This window comes from Barbatula barbatula (assembly GCF_947034865.1).
Source record: "Barbatula barbatula genome assembly, chromosome: 12".
NCBI lineage: Eukaryota > Metazoa > Chordata > Actinopteri > Cypriniformes > Nemacheilidae > Barbatula > Barbatula barbatula.
The window spans coordinates 2,396,897-2,419,670 of NC_136775.1; positions in this window are offsets into that span (position 1 = coordinate 2,396,897).

Sequence of the window (22,774 nt, forward strand, 5' to 3'; positions counted from 1 at the left end):
CGGCCACTCCTTCCGCATAGGCGCAGCAACTACAGCCGCCCAAAAAGGCCTATCGCAGTCTCAAATCCAAGCACTAGGGCGCTGGACGTCGGAAGCTTTTAAGAGCTACATCAGGTCAGATCTCTCAATCATCAGGGAAGCCCATCGAACCCTCATTTCCCGAATCATCTAAGAATCCATCCTTCACCCACATGGGCTCGAACCTCCACTATTCAGCCTTCATCTCCCTAGCGGGAGATCTCACGGTCACTGCAACCGCCTCAGCAATCACCAGGGATCCAGACCCAGCCTGCAGGGGCCATCGCCCAAGTCACAGGCTCTGCCACAGCAGACTCTTCAGCAGAAGCCTCCATCCAAGACGTCGAAGCCAGCGTCGCCGCAGCGATCGCCTCCGCAGAGGCCAGTGCTTCCATCCAAATCATTGAAGCCAGCGTCGCCGCAGCGATCGCCTCCGCAAGAGGCCAGTGCTTCCATCCAAATCATCGAAGCCAGCGTCGCCGCAGCGATCGCCTCCGCAGAGGCCAGTGCTTCCATCCAAGTCATCGAAGCCAGCGTCGCCGCAGCGATCGCCTCCGCAGAGGCCAGTGCTTCCATCCAAGACGTCGAAGCCAGCGTCGCCGCAGCGATCGCCTCCGCAGAGGCCAGTGCTTCCATCCAAATCATCGAAGCCAGCGTCGCCGCAGCGATCGCCTCCGCAAGAGGCCAGTGCTTCCATCCAAATCATCGAAGCCAGCGTCGCCGCAGCGATCGCCTCCGCAGAGGCCAGTGCTTCCATCCAAGTCATCGAAGCCAGCGTCGCCGCAGCGATCGCCTCCGCAGAGGCCAGTGCTTCCATCCAAGTCATCGAAGCCAGCGTCGCCGCAGCGATCGCCTCCGCAGAGGCCAGTGCTTCCATCCAAGTCATCGAAGCCAGCGTCGCCGCAGCGATCGCCTCCGCAGAGGCCAGTGCTTCCATCCAAGTCATCGAAGCCAGCGTCGCCGCAGCGATCTCCTCCACAGAGACCAGTGCTTCCGTCTAAGATGTCGAAGCCAGCGTCGCCGCAGCGGTCGCCTCCGCAGAGGCCAGTGCTTCCGTCTGAGATGTCGAAGCCAGCGTCGCCGCAGCGATCGCCTCCGCAGAGGCCAGTGCTTCCATCTAAGACGTCGAAGCCTGCGTAGCCGCAGCGATCGCCTCCTCAGAGGCCAGTGCTTCCATCTAAGACGTCGAAGCCTGCGTCGCCGCAGCGATCGCCTTCGCAGAGGCCAGTGCTTCCATCTCGTGTTGTGCCAGCTACAACTTTCTAAGGATCAAGCACAACAGCAGCTCTCTCCCCAGCAGGAACCTCCATCAGGTGCTCTACTTCAGCGGGATCCCTCCTTCAGTAGCCCCCTCCTTCAGTATCAGTCCTCATCCAGGGACACCCACGAAGAGGGGTTAATTTTAGATAATCTCTGAATTCCTAGATTTACACCCTCTACGGGCACTAAATCTACTTCCAGCCGCTCATGGGTTTCAACTTCTCACCACTCCAGCAGGCATCCTCTCTCCATATCAGTCTCAACCATCCTTGGAGGAACCCCTGCCCCAGTCTTGCCTCATCTCAAACCACACCTTCTAAGGAGCCACCATCCTCTTGTCCTTACCCGAACGCAGTCCACGCCTCCATACTGTCCAGCACCGCGTTTGGGGGGGTATGCGTACTCCGGCGGCTGTCCAACTTCTTGCTTTATGGGGGGTGTGCTCTGGGCTCAAACCGGTTCCGAGCTCGGCGCACTCACCCTGACCAAGGTGTAGTGTTTCGGGTTCGGATAGATCTGGCGAGCTCGGAGCCCGCTTCCCGGACAGCACGCCAAATACGCATAACCTTCATAACCAAGCTCTTGCTTTATTATCCCTATCAACATCGCTGTTATCTGCGCAGGTGAACTCGTGAAATGATGTTTAATTAACAAAGTTCGGGAGGAGCCGTAGCATATAATCAGCCGGCTGGTCCACAATCAGCAATCACTGCACATACACAATTAGCCATAGCGAGCTCGCTCATAAATAGAGAATCCATCTTACCTGCTCGATCTCCTAAGATTAAGCATCCCTCCTCCACCCCGGCTCCTCTCCCAAACTCACTTTTCTTTTGCAAGAGCCCCGGGGGGTGTGCTCTGGGCTCAAACCGGTTCCGAGCTCGGCGCACTCACCCTGACCAAGGTGTAGTGTTTCGGGTTCGGATAGATCTGGCGAGCTCGGAGCCCGCTTCCCGGACAGCACGCCAAATACGCATAACCTTCATAACCAAGCTCTTGCTTTATTATCCCTATCAACATCGCTGTTATCTGCGCAGGTGAACTCGTGAACTGTCTACTGTTGAAATGAAAAAAATATATAAAAAAAAACACTAACCCTCTTCTCTCAACAGGTAGTGGTCTAGCTTTTGTTGAAACTAGTAAATTTGTATTAGCACCTATTAGATTAGATTAGATTCAACTTTATTGTCATTACACATATACAAGTACAGTGTAACGAAATGTAGTTTAGGTCTAACCAGAAGTGCAGTTAGCAAGTGCAGGATATACAGTTAGAATAAATACAGAATACAATATGAGAGAATATAATACAGTGGGCATGGACTAAAAAAATATTTTGCAGTAGGAATGTTCTATGAAAATATGACAGTAGGTATATACTATGAACAATATATACAGATGGCTATATACTATGAACATTAATGTACAGGTGGATATGAACAGATAATAATTTAGACTAAAATAGTGCAAGTGACTTAGGTATGCATAAATTATTGGCTATTAAAGTTGCAGTACAATAGGTGAGTTAATGTAGTTGTTGAAGTTACAGTGCAGTGGATGAGTTAATGCAGTTATTAAAGTTACGGTGGAGTATACGAGTTAATGCAGTTAATAGGTTGCAGTCCAGAAGATGAGTTAATGCAGTTTATAGGTTACAGAGCAGTAGATTAGTTAATGCAGTTATTGAAGTTACAGTGCAATAGATGAGTAGATGCAGTTAATAGAGTTACAGTGCAATAGATGAGTAGATGCAGTTAATAGAGTTACAGTGCAGTGGATGAGTTAGTGCAGATATTGAAGTTACAGTGCAATAGATGAGTAGATGCAGTTAATAGAGTTACAGTGCAGTTGATTAGTTAATGCAGTTATTGAAGTTACAGTGCAGTAGATGAGTAGATGCAGTTAATAGAGTTACAGTGCAGTGGATGAGTTAGTGCAGTTATTGAAGTTACAGTGCAATAGATGAGTAGATGCAGTTAATAGAGTTACAGTGCAGTGGATGAGTTAGTGCAGTTATTGAAGTTACAGTGCAATAGATGAGTAGATGCAGTTAATAGAGTTACAGTGCAGTGGATAAGTTAGTGCAGTTATTGAAGTTACAGTGCAATAGATGAGTAGATGCAGTTAATAGAGTTACAGTGCAGTGGATGAGTTAGTGCAGTTATTGAAGTTACAGTGCAATAGATGAGTAGATGCAGTTAATAGAGTTACAGTGCAGTAGATAAGTTAATGCCGTTATTGAAGTTACAGTGCAATAGATGAGTAGATGCAGTTAATAGAGTTACAGTGCAGTGGATAAGTTAGTGCAGTTATTGAAGTTACAGTGCAGTAGATGAGTAGATGCAGTTAATAGAGTTACAGTGCAATAGATGAGTAGATGCAGTTAATAGAGTTACAGTGCAGTGGATGAGTTAGTGCAGATATTGAAGTTACAGTGCAATAGATGAGTAGATGCAGTTAATAGAGTTACAGTGCAGTGGATAAGTTAGTGCAGTTATTGAAGTTACAGTGCAATAGATGAGTAGATGCAGTTAATAGAGTTACAGTGCAGTGGATAAGTTAGTGCAGTTATTGAAGTTACAGTGCAGTAGATGAGTAGATGCAGTTAATAGAATTACAGTGCAGTAGATGGGTTAGTGCAGTTATGGAAGTGGTCCATTAGTGCAAATGAGCATTCAGTTAAATATTCCTGGTGTGCAAGTGAGCAGTATAGAGGGCAAATGATGCTGTGTGTGCGTAAACAGTCCGGTAGAGCAGATAACATGAAGTACTGGTGTGTACAGTTCAGTCATGCATGCAGCCCTGTAGTGCAATGTAAACAATGTTGTAGCAGCATTGGAGTTAAAGGTAAGAGAGGTAGTGGAATCAGTGGGCGGCAGAGTTCAATAATGAAACAGCTCTGGGAGAAAAGCTGTTTCTTAGTCTGCTGGTTCTTGTCCGAAGGCACCGGAAGCGCCTACCGGAAGGCAGGAGAGTAAACAGTCTATGAGCGGGGTGAGAGGAGTCCTTGAGAATGCTGCAAGCTCGACGCAGACAGCGTTTCTTCTGGATGTCCTCAATGGGAGAAAGTGTTGTCCCTGTGATGCGCTGGGCTGTTTTCACCACCCGCTGCAGTGCCTTGCGCTCAGCAACAGAACAGTTCCTGTATCGGACTGTGACACAGTTGGTCAGGATGCTCTCTATCGTGCAGCGATAGAAGTTAACCAGGATAGTTGAAGACAGTTGGTTTTTCTTCAGTGTCCTCAGAAAATAAGACGCTGGTGAGCCTTCTTGACCAGGCATGAGGTGTTGGTGGTCCAGGACAGGTCCTCCGAAATGTAAGTCCCCAGGAACTTAAAACTGGAAACACGTTCAACAGCCATCCCATTAATGTGGATGGGGTCGTGTGTGCCTCCTTTCGCCTTCCCGAAGTCCACGATGATCTCCTTTGTCTTGGAGGTGTTAAGGAGCAGGTTGCTGTCTGAGCACCATGTGGCCAGGTGCCGGACCTCCTCCCTGCATGCAGTCTCATCGTTGTTGCTGATGAGACCAATCACTGTTGTATCGTCTGCAAACTTGATGAAGGAGTTAGATCCGTTCACAGGCCTGCAGTCGAGTGTGAAAAGGGAGTAGAGAAAGGGGCTCAGTACGCAGCCCTGTGGTACACCAGTGTTGAGGGTGGTGGTGGTGGTGGAGCAGATGGGGCCTAACCGAACAAGCTGAGGCCTGTTCGTCAGGAAGTCCATAATCCAGTTGCAGGTAGGGTTGTTGATGCCTAGGTTTCCAAGTTTGACGATTAGCTTGGAAGGGATGACGGTATTGAAAACAGAACTGAAGTCTACGAAACAGCATACGTGCATAAGTGCCCTTATTGTCCAGATGTGTGAGCACGGAGTGCAGCGCCATGGACACTGCATCATCTGTTCTCCTATTGTTGCGATAGGCAAATTGGTATGGGTCCAGTGTGGGTGGTAGAGAGTCCTTTAGGTGTGCCAGGACCAGCCGCTCAAAGCACTTCATGACCAGTACTACTATTGTACTATTGCTCATTGTCTGTCATTTCGCTTATTGCTCCCCGAACTCTTTGTAAGACGCTTTGGATAAAAGCGTCTGCTATATGACAAAATGTAAATGTTGGTTTGGAGAAACCAATACTGTATATAGCTGCTTAACATAAATCTTCCAAATTTGTACCGAAAAATGGTTCTTCTCTGACAAATTTTGGAAGACGCAACGAACAGATGGCTTTACTTTCAGTTCTCTTTGCATACTACGTTAACATAAGAGGAAGTATTTTAATACAGAAAAAAACTGCACCACCTTGCACCTTGGGATATTGCAAACATTTCATAACATTCTCTGACGATTCGTTTTTCCTCCAGAAGTCCAGATATAGAACACCCTTTGTCAACACTTTGCGGCGGTCAATTATCCATTTCCAGAAATACAAGTCTGAAATGCATGGCCACATTCGCCTGCATTTTCGAACGGATGGAATTGCAAGATCAGTGCTTCCAGTCGGACAAAAGCACCTTGGCGCTTAACAGACTAAATTGGGAGGACTTTAAGAGAGACTTGCCTGGAATTTAGAGAGCGGTGCAGATCAGAGGAGGTGAGAGTTGCTAGTTATTAAATTGGCCAGCAGGCAGAACGTGGGGGCAGACAGGAACTCGCAAAGTGCATGTCTAATGAGCTCGGGTAATGCTCGCTCTCATCTCTGAAGCAAACCTTCAGATGGTGGCCGAGAAGCTCATTGTTGGCAGGGAAGCCGATGCGGTTTGTTACCGAGCACAAAACCTCCTTCCCTGAGTATCTCTCTCTCTCTGTTAATCTATGTTAATGAAGCGGAAATCAAAGCCTGAAATGTCAAAGCGCTGCTCATCCTATCTCCATCATACTCAACGCTGTATTAGATATGACAGAAACAAGTCTAGAGGATTCTTTTAGGCTGTTATGTTGCCTAGAGGGAACCTGTGTTTAGCTCAGTAAACAAGCGTGTTCGAGTTGTTGAATATTAATTTTTTAGCGGTATGACGCCAGGGTGGGCCCTCGCGTCGGCCGCTGGACAAACTGCGGGGGTTGATAATGTGGTTTTCTGGTGCATTTCATGCATTCTTGATATGCACACGGATTTATATACCTGGTTTTAGATATCTTGACAGCGGGCCAGTGGAGTAGCAGCTTTGCTGGCCTAGACCGAATCAATGGACAGATGGGTTGCTCCCGAAATAAATCACGGGATAGCGGCATGCTTTGCATTCGTGAGCGTGCATCATAGATGTTTTTGCAGTGGTTGTGTTTTGCAGCGTGTAGGCTAATCCTTGGCAGGGATGAAAGTTGAACAGGGCATGCCGCCTTCAGCAGAAAGCAGGCTTCATCGGATCAGAATGAGGCTTTTTCAGCTTATTTACAACCACTCTTACTGAAAAGGTGCTTTTGATTACCTAAATCCAGAAATTCACGCAACGCGTGCAGCTTGAGTTCACTTTCTTATGCACACTACTTTTGGGATGTACTGTAGCGCAATGGAAGCGTACATTGACTCCATACTTTGTTGACTTCCCCAGCAATGTTGTTTCAGAGAAACTAACTAGTCATAACACATACATCTTTCAGAAATGAACTGCTGTGATGTCTGAGACTGTTTTGTGATGATGCTTTTGTATGGGCTACTGTTATGACCTCCCCACATGTGGTTATAGGTATAGACAGCACCTGGTCACCGTGACCTTTTGTTGTTAGAACACATTGTGGAACACAGCGCCCTTTGTCTTACATGGAAAGTTATCATTATGCTGGGTTGAAATAGGGAGAGTTAATGAACCAATTATGAGTTTGTTTTGTTGTTTTTTGTAACGACAAATTAAGTTAAATTATAATAGTGAAGTCGCTTTTATGAAAATGTCTTGGAAGATGCATCACTGGTGTGCATCTTGAGACAAAACAATGACACTGACGCATTTTAAGATCTTTGTTATTCGGTTATTTTCAGCCAAGACAGCTCAGACAATCATTTTAGTCTTATCCTTAAGATTTGTCCCTGAAACCAGGCGTTATTATGTCCCCACAATGTATAAAAGTCTGTGTATCAGAGAGGGATGGGGTGCTGGTGATGTGTGAAACAGACGTGGTCACCTAACCTACAGATGGCAGAAGACTCCTCTAAAATCTCATGTTTGATTAAATGTACCTGCGGGGGTGGGGTCGAGGAGTTCGAGGTAAATGCTGGGACCCTCTCCCACCTTTAATGAAGTGCTGAAACGGACTAAAAACGATAATGCAACACTCACCGAGTTCAGCATGCAGCGTTGTTCAAGCATGGCCACGGGCTTAAATAGTGGCGCGTGCATACTGCAACATCTAATGAAATGCAGTGTGCATTACGTAAACTATTCGCTGGAAAGAACATTGATTTATTAGAGGAAGGCATCGCGTTGTTAATGGATTGCATACATGTGCAACAGCCGCACGCATGCATTTGACAACTCTCTGCGTAATGTGGAAAGCGTGTGATGTTTCCTGTTTTGGTCGATGCATTGCATGCATTTTAAATAGTCACGAGCGTGCATTTAGCAACTATTTGCGAAATCCCATTAAACGTGTTGTGCATGCGTGCAGTGACATTGCACGGACACGCGCTATTTAAAACAAGTAATTCCCTTTTCAATACTTACATTAAGTACTCGCCCGCAATGCATAATTGACCAATGCGTAAATGCGCGTTTATAACCGTAAAGAATTTAGTTTGACGCATTGCAAACATCTCGAATCATAAAACCCTCTGTTACTGTTATTTGCGAAACCGTATTAAATGCATACGTTGAATGTATATTAACGCATATCAAAGTAAGCCATTGACCCGATGCATATCCATTAGTTGCGGAAAGCACGCGCAGTGCTGTTTGTCTAAATGCGCGCGTTGAGCCAGCAGCTCTTCTCTGCTCTGTAAGTGAGGAGAAACTGATGAGAGTCATATGAGGAGTACAGAGAATACTTTGTGCCCCTGTTGGCGAGATGGTTGAGTCCTCGCCAAGGTTGCCGATGCTGGTCTCCTAAAACACCTCCTTATACATCCAGACGCGCTCCAGCGACCGCGTTCCTCTCCAAGCCGAGGAATATCCATTTCTCCCGGACACTTCGAGACAATGAAAGGAGCTGAAAACGAGGGATGGCGTGGATTTCTAACGTTTGCACGCAGGGGATGTATGACATGCTGTCGTGCGAACTCTTACCGCGCTAAAACAATGACGCTTAAAGCTGGATTTATCCTTTGGAATATAGTGTTCGCCTTTTTATTCACGTGTGCGCAAGGTACGTGCTGCTTTCGGATGCTTGGTGAGGCTGAGGGCTTGCAGGTGTCGGGATGCAAAGGATGCGAGAATACTGGGAGTTTTCAATGCGGGGCATTTCAATTGGCACGAATTTGAATAAGATGTACATGCGTTCAGATCCAGATATGTGTGTTGGCACGAATGTTTAAGCAGGCGAATCTATTTCTTCATCACAGGACGTTATGAGATAAAACGCATTTTCTGTCCTTTGCTTTCACTTTCTCCTAGAATATAACGGATGAATATCTATCTATCTATCTATCTATCTATCTATCTATCTATCTATCTATCTATCTATCTATCTATCTATCTATCTATCTATCTATCTATCTATCTATCTATCTATCTATCTATCTATCTATCTATCTATCTATCTATCTATCTATCTATCTATCTATCTATCTATCTATCTATCTATCTGTTGCAATGAAAGAATGTGCTTGTGTATAGAGAGAAATGTAATTTTTTAATTTTTTACTCTACTCATGATTTCATCACATGAGTTTTTAAATGTAATACAATTGTTGCATGTGCATCTTCATTCGGCGTTTAGAAAGGGTAAAATCTACACATCCACACGATCTCATATTGCATGGCTGTTTTTTGTATTGCCTCAAGTATGTATTCATATAATATAATATAGTTTAGCTCTTGTCTTCGGGGCTTTGGTTTGATTAAAAACCATTTCAAATATTGAAAGCACTTTTGTGCTGTATCACAGACCATTGCACTTCTGTTCTACAGTTATTCATGTGCTTATACGTAGGAATCATAAGTGGAATCACAAACAGTCACAGTGATGTCTCGCAGAGACTTGTAGAGTTTTATTTGTAATACTTTTATAGAAGCTAAGAGTTGCGTGTAATCTTCCACTGTCAGATGTGAATGGAGACTGTTGTGTGTCCGACGTGTATGAAGGATTATTGGTCTCCTTATTTATATTGCAAATGTGGTATCGAACGGGATCCATATTTATTGCTGCAGTCTGTGTCGAGCTTGAAGCCGACTGGCTGAGTAAAAATCGTCTTCAAGTCCCCTTAAAAGCACGGCTAAGTTAAACACGCACATAATTGCTTCTTTTGCTAACAAACACCTTTAAACTCTCGCAGCGTTCCCTCCTGTGAGTTCGATGCTAAGTGACTCAGTCTAATGGAAATCTGATGGAAATTATGCCAGCACAGCAAGATATTAACCCCCCCACCCGTTCATTTTTTGCTTTTCTGCGTGTGCATGTCGGCCAACGGACAGACACTAGAGCGTACTGCATGCTAAATTCCTCATTACATTTGTCTGGCGACGCAGGTAAATGTCAGATGGTGGTGAGATTGAAATGCTGTAGGAAAACAAGCGTGATTACTGTAGATCAGCTCTGAGATTTGCTGGATTCATCATGTCAGATGGTTAAATAAAGAACTCTGTGTTCACGAATGCAAAGATTTTGTGGCTTTCTCCTAGTGATGAGACGAGGCCTCTGGCATTGTAGCCGCGGCTTTGAAGTTATTCCTCATACAACGTCCTTGACCAAACAAACAGCTCGGCACTGCCTTCATCGCTCTGTTGATACATTTTTAATAAGAGGCGCTTGGAAAATTGGACGGTGTGTTGAATAGAAAGGCCAGTGAAATAACTTTACATCTGATTTGAGATTATTGATCTCGGTCGTGCTCGATTGGTCCTGATGTGGATGGCCTACAGTCAGTTTAATGCCATGAGCATCAAAAGCTCGACTGGTAATATTACGTGTGGTAGCCTAAATTGAAAATCCAGTCATTATCTGTAAACCAAAGGAGGAAATGTGAGAAATCCCTTTACGTGTATGAACTTCTTTGCTTAAAATTGTATTTCATTTTTTTATATAATATCAGCAGCTGTCGTTCTTTTGATAAAGCTTATGAAAGCACTCCATTAGACTTATTTTCCAGCAAGCGTACAAAAGCTTTCTTTTGCAATAGCATTGAAGCTTTGAAATCTCTCTCATGACGCGTCGGTGTGGTCACACCAAGTGGGACGTGATTGACAGGCGCGTTCGTGGCGTAACCGAACGCAACATGCCAGTTTTATTCTGCAATACGTGATCTGAGAGGCGCAGTGTCTGAGCATCAAAAGTCAAATGAACTACTTTTGTGTTTATTTGGAGTTAGACTGCCATGGTCCCTACGAACCGTCGATGTAGCTTACAGTGTCCTGCAAAAATGATAACCGCATATGGCTTTGGAATAACATTATGTTTAATGTCAAGTTCAAACAGCCCTATTCCGGTTGAGCGGGACATTGCCAGCTCATATACTGCTTAGATACTGTCATTATTTTCCCTCTAGCCGACGTCTCAAGGACACTTGCTTGTTGAATAGCTCCCATCTTGTCACTGTATTTTCACTTTAACCAATGATTGCCCGCAGGCCAGAAACTGAGATATATCCTGTTGGGGTATACTTATTGTTTTAATCCCACATTTCGATGCACACGGGTCACGTGATGTTCCAGTAGTTTAGGAATCCATTGCACAGGATAAATGAATGCTATCGTGACGTCCTCAATAATCGATCCCTTTAGCTATAAACAACCCCTGAAAAACAAGGAATTGCTTAGATGTTTTTCTTTTAAAACCGAGAGACTTCTTTTAAAATGTTTTAGGAGCAAGTATAGATTCCTGTAATGAATGTGGATAGCACAGCTCAGAGTTTGGTCTCTTTGATGAGAAGTCTTTGCGATGTCTGATGTTTGAATCGGAACATCTTGGACGTTGTTGGGAAAAATGTGAGATTACAAGTGTCAGGAGAAAAGTCTCATATATTGGACCATTTAATCTACATTTAATCTTATCGACGCCTGGAAGAAACTGTTGACGTATATTAAAGAGATCTCGTTCCCTACGGAGACGTATTGTTAATCCAATTATTGACATACGGTGAGAGTAGAGAATTATACAAATGAATGTGGATGTCGGAGCTTCCATCGTTCAGTCGTTGATGAGAAATGTTTGAAAAGTTTACATTGACATCTTTAACTTAAGATCCGTTTTAGATCTCGAGACTTGTGGGGCCTTCTGCTGGAAGAAAACTCATTTTACTCCGTTTGGAGAAACGTTTGAGCTTTGAAAGTTTCTCAATTGTTATTTTTGGGACCGGCATCTAAAGCTAATGTGAGATATACCGTTATGATTTGAGTTCAGATTCGTGGTTTATCTGTTGGTGTGTTGGAGACCGAAGCCTATGCACATGTGTTTGTCACATACGCCGTCCCTCAGACCGCAGACGTGATTTTCTCGCTTCTACTTTTGGACTTCGTGTAAAAGAAATCCAACGACGGATTCAGGTGGACAGCGGGTCGCTTTCAGAATAAGAGCCAATATATTTAAGTGTTCTCTGCAGAGAACCTTTATTCAGCATCGCTCTCCAAATGAAAAGCCTGCGATGATCATTTCTTTAAAAACAGTGTGACCCCTGCGTAAAGCCGAGCAGGAGGCTGCGAGGGAATTAATTTAATCAGTCAAGCAGATGAAGCCTTAATTGACATTGTGATCCATCATCAACCTCGACGTCCTTATCAAAGAAAATTGATGAAACGTCGCACAGATGGCAGATTCTTCTTGTAGCTATAGAGTCGACTTTTAACACGTGCTGTAAGTATTGTGCCGAATCATCTTTCATTGGACCGATGATTTATTGGCTTGTGTAAAGACACGTTCATCCACTGTATTCTGATGTGCAAGAGCGGTGTAAGTTAACTTTAACTGGATTTTCTCGAGTAGGACATAATTCAGTCATTACTGAGAGACTGCAGAATATAAAGCCCAGAGAGGTTGCATTGCATTAAATGCATGTAATGTTGACAGATGGGATTCGCGAAGTGCTTTTTAGGTTTTAATTGACTAGCATGAACTTTAGTTTTCTTCGAGTTTTTATGTTGCATGGAGAGATGTGGATGCTGACCGATTATGCAAAACTCACCCTGTGACGCAGCTGTGTTTTGTTGGTTGCCAGGGTGTTGCTATGTGGTTGCTAGGGTGTAATTATAAACACGTTGTTAAAAGGGATGTGCATTGAATCATAATTAATCGTCAATGTTGCCTTCAAATGATTAGACAAACAAAACCGTGGTAAACAAAAACAAAATTATTCCATTTTGTAAGAATCTTCTCATTTCTTTTGTTATTTCTAGCACAGCAGTGCAAATGTTCTAATTTTAAATAGTTTTTTATTAGTTTTTTCCAGTTAAATTCAATTAATTTATTTATTAAATAAAAAGTGTTAAAAGTGTATTTTATTTAAATATCTTTACTGTGTTAAGTGCTTGGAGAAGTAGCTTTTAAAGGCGCAAAATAAAATACAAATGATTAGTAGTAATATTAGCATAACTATTAGTATTATTAGTATTTGTAAGAATTATCAATGACGTTTGGCACACCTGTTGACAAATAAACCGCACATATGTCCTATGGTGTGACAGCAAACATTTAGAAAACAAACATTTTGTAATATATTATATAACATTGGAAGAACTATGAAGTTCAAACATGATGTTATTTTATTGTGTATCCAGATGAATATTGGGTTGTTTTGATGAAGGTAAAATAACTCAAAAACTTCTAACAAAAACACTTAATAATAAAAAACATGATTTTATTTCTTGTGTTTTTGCAAATAAACTCTTCATAAAAGCTACTTTGGAACAATGGACATTGTGAAAAGCGCTATACAAATCAAATCGAATTAAATTGAATGTATATGTATCATTTAAAATAGTATAAGAGAGATTTATCGTTATTGTTAGTTTGTTTCCAAGTTTTGTTCTGTTACCCCATTTACGGTATATTTGTCAACTACCCATATACAGATTATTTAGCAGTTTTATTTTGCAACCGTTTGGTCTGCTGAGTCTTGTTTTAAGATCCTTTCACAGCCTCGCTCAGTTTCACAGCTTCTCTGTGGTGTTATATAGCAGCGCTCCACGCCGCTCACCTGAAAACACCTTGATTGACAAATGCTGTTTAAGTTCATTACACAAACTGCGGCTCTCGCTTGTTTTTCTTTAAGGAATCCCTGGTCTTGAAAAGCAAGCGTTTTCTGCCCATCTCACAAATTGAATAACAGATTGCAGAGCGGGGCGATCGTAATTATTCACTAGCAAATCAGGAGAGCCTTCTCATCTATAAACCAGATCAGGGCCACGAGGAAAGCTACAGTCCATTATAGAAGAACAGGGGTTTGTGTTTAATTGACTCTAATGAAGTTTGATAAGTTGTGTTGAGGTGTGCAGTTTAACGGCCCCTCCAAAGACTGCCTGAGTAATCTGTACGCGTTTTTTAATAGAAACATTTGTATCGCTTGATAATGTTTTCAATTTTTATGTCGATTATATCAACTTTTCCCCGCGCAATGATTCCTTCCTGACAAAATGGATTAGCTTTGATCATCGCCTTAGCGGTTTCCCTAACTTTGCATTTTATTTAATCTAGATATATTGCTTCGAATTTGGCTCGAAGTTTATTAGATTAAAAAATAGTTTGGACACTTTACAAGTCAAAAAGACACGAGGGATACAGTCATATGACTGTTATTGCGTTAGATAACATTTAAAAGCAATTGGCATCTGCAAACAAATGAGGCTTGAGCTTTAACCAACTGCTCAATGCGATCTGATCTCACAAGAAAACGTAACAATATTATGTTTTTTGTTGTTGGTTTTCGTATAAATTAGTACGATGTGACTTGTATTAAAGATTACGGATTTAGGAAAATGCAAGAATGATGCTTCACCCCGTGTCACTGGAGAGAAAGGAAATTGTACTGAAATGTACGAATGAGATCATATGGATTCATACGAATTATCCCCCCCTAAAATAGTTACGAATTGCCATGAGATTGTATTGCGCAGTAATATAACCATTAATGTAGTTCATCACATTAAATATGTCAATAGATACGTCAGTAGATACATAAATTAATTGTGATTAATCGCACCTTTTTCGTGTGATTAACTGCGATTAATCGCACACTTGGAGTAAAATTTTAAAATCACCTTTATGTATTATGTTTCGTTGCATTGATGAAATTAAAGAAATACAATCATTTATTTTGTTTAACATGTTTATTTTAGTGCTTTCAATCAAATATACATTTACATTCTAAATTAATGTAGAAACAAACCATTTCTTTAACAGCATCATTTTATGAATGAAAGCCAAAATTTTTATGTTGTTGGCTTTGCAACTGATGTCTTTATTAAATATATATTTGTTTTCGACTAATCAAACCCATTCTAATAAGTGTGCCAGGTAAGTTCTCAAACACCTTACAGTCTTAACTGCTAAATACATGCAATAGAGAAGAATCCCCATTAAAGCTACAAAATCACATTGATTTCTTCTTTTCTTTTGTTCTTCGATTAACATTAATAACAGGAGTCACAGCAGCACATTTAAGGTCGATTTCACATTAGGACTTTTGGTGCGCACCCTTTAACTGTACCCGAGTCCGCATAAAAAGGTGGTCTGGGGTGCGGTTCATGTGAACTCCAGTACGGTTCTGATATGAACGCAATCGTACCAAATCGTGGAAGTGAACCGCTTTCAATGACGTATTATTTGGTAAAATTGTGTGCTTGTGTGTGTTTCACTAACTTTTCGGACGAGCGTGACTGACGCACTCCATGCAGAGAGTGTTTTATTTCATTTCTGTTCGTCTAATTAGGGCTGGGCAAAAAACCTGAAAAATCGATTAATCTTTTTTTTTAAATGCGCTCGATTCAATATTGATTCTCAAAAGCTGTGAATCGATTTCTTTTCTTTCATATTTCCGCAAGCACTGAACATTGATTAACGTGAATGTTATAGCTGCTACTATCCACTAGATGTCGTTTTACAATGGGTGGGTGTTACAACAGAAAGCATATCATTCATTCATTGCTTAATCAACGGATGCTTAATTATGCAACTTCACATAAAACACAGCGGTTCATATGATTGCAGCCCCTCTTTACAGCCAATTTTGTGAAATTTTCTTTGTTATACTGTATCTTAAATGTTAAATAACCTGTTCTCTTTCAATATAACCAAGTGTGTGCAGGTTTATGTCTCTTCTTTAAATTTTTTTGATTCACCATTGTACTGTGATATTTATTTCGAATCGAATTGAGAGCTTGTGAACCGTAATGGAATCGAGAGCTTGTGAATTCGAATTGAATTGAATCGAGAGCTTGCGAATCATAAACGAATCGAGAGCTTGTGAATCGTAAATGAATCGAGATCTTGTGAATCGGAATTGAATATAATCAAGAGCTTGTGAACCGGAATCGAATCCAGAGCCTGTGAATTGGAATCGAATCGAGAGCTTGTGAATCGTAAACGAATTGAGAGCTTTGGAATCGGAATTGAATATAATCCAGAGCTTGTGAACCGGAATCGAATCCAGAGCCTGTGAATTGGAATTGAATTGAATCGAGAGTTTGCGAATCGTAAACGAATCAAGAGCTTGTGAATCGTAAACTAATCGACGGCTTGTGAATCGTAAACTAATCGAGAGCTTGTGAATCGTAAATGAATCGAGATCTTGTGAATCGGAATTGAATATAATCAAGAGCTTGTGAACCGGAATCGAATCCAGAGCCTGTGAATTGGAATCGAATCGAGAGCTTGTGAATCGTAAACGAATTGAGAGCTTTGGAATCGGAATTGAATATAATCCAGAGCTTGTGAACCGGAAGCGAATCCAGAGCCTGTGAATTGGAATTGTATCGAATCGAGAGCTTGCGAATCGTAAACGAATCGAGAGCTTATGAATCGTAAACGAATCGAGAGCTTATGAATCGTAAACGAATCGAGAGCTTGTGAATCGAAATTGAATAGAATCCAGAGCTTGTGAACCGGAATCGAAATCCAGAGCCTGTGAATTGGAATTGAATTGAATCGAGAGTTTGCGAATCGTAAACGAATCAAGAGCTTGTGAATCGTAAACTAATCGAGAGCTTGTGAATCGTAAGCAAATCGAGAGCTTGTGAATCGTAAACTAATCGAGAGCTTGTGAACCGTAAACTTATCGAGAGCTTGTGAATCGTAAACTAATCGAGAGCTTGGGAATCGTAAACTAATCGAGAGCTTGTGAATCGTAAACTAACCGAGAGCTTGTGAATCGTAAACTAATCGAGAGCTTGTGAATCGGAATTGAATCGGAACATCAGAATCGGTACCCAGCCCTAGGTCTTTATAGCATTTGCAGTACATTCGTAAGACAGACGAAAGTTTGTTTAAATGCCAGTTGCTTTGATATTGTCATTTTTAAGTGTGGCTTTGATGTTAAAATGTAGCATACTGTATAAAGTTGGGTTTGAAGACTAAATAAAAAATGATAAGCTCAATATTTGGCCTGTTGCTCAACTTCAAAAGGCCATTTGTTCTGTTTTGACCGGTTTCACTCAAGTCAGGATCCCCGTTGCTTCTTCCACTCGTCTTCCCTGTCGAGAATCGATACTGGCTTTCGATTGGTAAAGCCACTGATAGTTTGTTTGATGATACGATGAGCAGATTTAAACAACAGAAGGCGCCCTAACGGGTTACATCTGTCCGGGTGTGACAGGTCTTCAGATGACAGTGATCGATCCGGGTGGGTGTGTGCAGTCATTTGATCGATTTCATTATAATGTCGGTCTCGAGAGTATGCATGTGATCTATGAGCTACCTGATATGATTCTTGAAATCAAGGCTCTGATGCAGTTTTATTTTTATGTGAACATTACTTTCATGCAAATGGTGGTATAAAAATGAATAACTGTTTATAGAGCCAGAAAGTATACTAACATTATAAGTGGGGTAAAGAGTAAAATGATAAACGGGGAAAGAAACTTACCTACCAGTAAAAACAAATGAGTCGAGCTTGTTCGCTCATAGCGGAGAGAGTTTGTGCACCTTAGAGCTTTATGCTATGAATCACAGAGATACAGTGAAACTTCAGGAGCGCGACACCATGATGTGTCCGCCTATTACAGTACAAGTAACTTTGAACTACTTTTCTTATGCACTTGGTCATAAATATAGCTTGTTTTTCAGAAAACAGCATATATAGTGTGCAGAATTGACCAAAGGTGATGCACAGAAGGGATATTTGCACAAATGACTCCTCGGGTTTAGTTTAACATGGATGGAGAAAAAATTTGGTGAGGCTATTTGACAAACTTTCTTTGTATTGTTTTCAAGTGCAAATATAAAAAAATTCTTAAATAAAGATACATTTTCTTGACAAGGATAGTAAACAAGGATATTAAAGGTCCAGTTTGTGAAATTTAGTGCCATCTAGAGGTGAGGCTAGTAATTTTAACCGCTCACCCTTTCCTTTCGAGGCACTACGGTGGCTGACACATGACTAAGATGTCGTCACATTTCGTTTCTTTGCCGAAGGAGATAACGTATTTATGAAACACGCTATTTAGAGCAGTTTGTCCGTTTAGGGCTACTGTAGAAACAACATGGCGAATTCCATGTAAGGGGACCCGCGGTCAATGTAAACAGATACAATAGCTCATTCTAAGGTAATTAAAACATAACGCTTCATTATGTGAAGTCTTTATACACCTCTGAACACATATTTAATATCTATTTGCAGGCTTGTTTTCTGTTTAGGTTTAAAGTCAAACCATGTTTCTTGCACAACGCGACATTCAGATATGCATAACCCTTCGAGTGTACGGCAAAAGATCCGAAAGCGTAAGAAAACATTGTTATGCTGTTGCTTAGCATTTTTAAGCTTGTCAGTTTTAATTCTCTTCTGGCCATCTGGCTATGCGAGCAGAAATAAGATTGAGGTCTATTGTCATCTCTGCGCTGCTTCTCCAGCGGCAAAACAAATCTTGATTGAGCTCTTGTCCGCCTCGTCGGTGGCTGCCGGGTGGAGTCGACGTGATAAAATCGCCGTAGGAGCAGCTGGTTCCCATCTTCTCCTCGTGTTTCCATTCCAATGAGATTTATGTGTTTAGATGTTGATTCGTATGACTGACCTATTTTCTCTGCTCCGCAATCGCAGCGTGATGTTAATGCTGTTTCTCATATCAATTTATAGCGGGCGGCGGCGGGCGTGCCACCATTACGGTGTCAGCGGTCACCCGCGGGAGGGCAGCGTATAATAAGAGTGATGGGTGGATGAGACGAGACGCCCTGCTTCGAAAGTAAAGCAGAAATAAGCAGTGAGGAAAAAACATCTAAATGAATCTGGGGGAACGTGATTTTAGGGAACGATGCTTTTTCAAGGCGTTTTAGAAGCAACGGGAACCTCGGCGCTTGCAATGATCTGTAATGGGTTCTCTTACAGGAAGGTCTAATGTCTAATTCTTTCTTTCCGTGCCGTTAGCAGGGTTGGAGATAAGACAAATCTTAACCCACTCAAAAAAAAAAGCAATTGCTTGTTTTTTATTGGAATTGTAGCTAAGACCTGATTCGGTCCGCGGCGCATATGTTAACAGCTTACAGTATTCACACTGTAAAAGTTAGGAGCCTATTTGTCATGTGCAAAATGTGATAAGTACACAAACACCACACTAATAAATCTGACTGAATCTTAGTTCAAGCTGGTTTTCTGTGCTTCTGAGTTTTGGTTCAGTGCAGATTTATTATCATTTGAAGGTAAGTACTGCCATCATTTCATTTCCAATACACAATTTAGATTGTACTAATTCTCAGTCGCCAACATTTGATAATCATTATCGGCGTTATTAAATGAAACGCAAAGCAATTACATTGATGCTTCGCTTAACACACTTTCTTGCGTCTCTTAAAGCCTGTGTTTATGATGTTATTGTACATTACTTTGCTGGTACACGTAGTCTTAAGGGGATAGTTCACCAAAAAATGACAATTCTTTCACAATTCTGTCATCATTGACTCCACCTCATGTCAATCCAATCCCGTTTGATTTTCTTTTGCAGAACACAAAAGATATTTCAAATGTTGGTAACCCAAAAACACCGACCCCTTTTGAATCACTTACTCTATTGACTATATTTCTTACCAGTTTTTCTGGAGAGCGAATCATTTATGCCATCCACATTCATCATATCGCTGTAATCTTTATGCCAGCAGTGCTCTCATTTGTGTCCATCTTTCTTTCTCCTAAGTAGGTTTAGGCGAACCATGTGAAGCAAGTACTTAAGTGAAAAGATAACTGAGAACCATGTCTTTGTGCAAGGACAGCGAAATTCCTAATTCAATTTTCACACGTATTTACAAGATAGGCAATATAAACGCACCCAATTCGGAATACAAACAATGTAACACATAAATAAACAAAATTATGAATCAAAAACCCGTATGAGATAAGATTGCATGGGCGCTGATGATGCGTAGGCATCAACAACAAAGGTGCAGTGAAGATGCAGGTATAAATATAAAATATTACACTTTATCCATTATATAAATGATGATTCATTGAGGAAAGAGTCGATTGTTATGTTTTTTTTATCTATTTGATTGGTTCATTGAAATCGTCCCTCTCCGTCCGGCTTGAGTACCAGTGGTCAGGTTTTCCCAGGATGGCTGTGTTCCAAATGTTTTTATGCAAAACTTTAATTGTCCGTGCAGGTGTAATCCACAGCCCTGTCAACAAGATATGAGCAACGGGCCCAACCCTTTCAAACACTGAATGTTAAATGAATGAGCTCAGGGCCTGGGTTCTGCCGCTCCGCCTCTTCAAACCATTTAGGACCAAAATCACCTCATGATGTGACACTAATCATGAAGACAAAGGCCGATTTCGTTCATGATTGCCTCCAATTGCAGCTGCCTGAAAAAATTACTGGTTCAGTATTATCCAGACAGAATTACCCTTTTCACCACAGACACATAGATGTCACAGCTCCCGCTGAAACGCACAGAAAATAATGAACAGTACGAAACAGGTAGTTTCAGCTCAGAAGCTCTGTGTTCTGATTGGACGAGCATGGTGTGACACTGTTGGTAAAACCCGCAATGGCACTTGTGCAGTGGTTCCGATGTTGCTTCGTATTAGTTACATTTTTGCTTTCTGCTATTTTATTAATATTATAAATTTGCTTTTATTTTGATATTTAGTTGTTTTCCTGTTAGTTTTGGTTTTAACAATTTTGCTATGTGCATTTGTCATTTATTCATTACGTTTCATTTTTATTTATTTTTATCTGTCGTTGTTTGGGTACAATTTATTTCAGTGCTGGTTTTAGTTCAATTTTATACATTTTGTAAAAGTTTTGATAAAAGTTGAATGCATTTTCTTTACATTTAATACATTTCTTTCAGTGCTGGTTTTAGTTCAATTTTATCAATGTTTTAATAGAAGTTGAATACATTTTTTGTTTTATTTAATTTGTTTAACATTAGTTTTAGCAATTGTTATTTTTTATATTTATTAATTTACTGTTAACGTTTAATTTAATCCATTTAATTCATTATTAATAATATTCTAAACGTATACAATTTTGCTAAGGCACGGTTTGGTGTAGTTTTTCTTTCTTAAAGGGTTAAATTTAATTAAGTTTTTAAACAATAGGCCTATATTTTATTTGTTTTAAATGAACTGAAATGTTTTAATAGTTAAATTTTACTCACCAATGACCTAAAAAATAAATACTGCATGAAAGTCCTGTGGTGGTTTATATAGTACATTTTATTATATTAACCATCGAGGCTTATTCTTATTTCAGTAAATCCAAGAGAAACTATTCTGAAACTAAAGCTTCGTACAGTCTATTAGTAGTTCCTGGACATTTCAACTGGAAAGCATATCTTACTTTAAATATTTGTTTGAGTTAGTTTTGCTTACTAGAACATTGTGTGATCTCACTGTAATCAAATTGTAATATTTATAAAATTTTTCTTGCCGTGTTTTCTCATTTATGTATTTTCAAAGACTTTTTGCTGTTTGTAAATGTTTGTTTGATGTTGGGCTTCAGATCCTTCAACCAATGAATTAATGGTTTTTAGATTTTTCCTGAAGTCATTTTGATAAAAGCAGGCAATGCAATAGAATTGCAATAGACGCTTTTTTTCTAATCAACATTATGTAATGGCTAGTTTCTGCTTCCGAATGCTGATTGGTCAGTGCCACATTCTAGTAGGCTTATGCTAAATGCTAGTTCACTCCAAAATAAAAATGATGTCATCATCAGCCTAATAAGATGAAGAATGGGTTGTTTTAGATTTGGACTCAATTGGGCTCTCTGTCAGTTGGGCATACCAAGATGGCGGTTCAACATTCCGGTACATTCAACAACAGACTGCGGTCGCCGGAAATGAGAGGGGCGTAAGAGCATACAGGGGTCGGATGAGAGAGACCATGTTGGGAATGGAATTTCATGCGATAACGCCTGTTATAAACAGCGGTGGCCATTCTCATTCCTGTATGCAGAAAGCCATTTGTCTTATCTAAATTGCAAAGTATTTAGAAAGCATGTTAATTTTACTGCCTTTATTATTCCTTTTTTTTACATTTTCTTCGGTTAATTATAATGACCCAAACATCTGTTTGTATGAACACCTCCATCGCATGCTTCTTCTGGATGTTTGCAGTTTGTTATCGAGTCTGGCCAGATCTCATGGTGGTTGTGAGTCAGTGCCGACGTCTCTCAAGAGCGATCATTCTTTCTTCTCTCCCGGCCAACAACAGACGTGAAAAAAGCAGAGAGAATAAGATCCTTTATCTCGCGGAGTTGCGGAAGCTAATTACGCCTTAAGGGAAGCGGAAGGGATAAATAGAAGAGCTCAATTAATGCTAGTTGTCATTACCCATCTATTTGCTCAGGTTGTCACATTAAAATGTGCCAATTTGTGTGTAGCAGGTGGTAGATGCACTCCCACGGTGCTCGGCGGGTTGAAATATAAGGGAACGGCCATCAAATGAAGCCACTATCATCTCCGAGAACAACCATCTGATGACGGTGACTCAAACATTAGACTGATGTAGTAATTCCTGTCACAATCGGACCATTACGAGCATGAGAGCAGATACTGACATGCCTTGACTAATGCCAGAGCGACGTCAGATGTCTCCGGTTGGGGATTTTTCAGACGGGAAACTTGAAATGCGTGTTGTGGAGAGGAATACTAACTAGCTGTACAAGAGATTCCCAGAAGTGATTGCTCAGAGCTTGCTCTTTTAAAGCCTGGAGGAGACGGCTAAATTTGATTCAGAACAGGCAGCAGTGTTGTCAGATGGCATACTGGGACACCG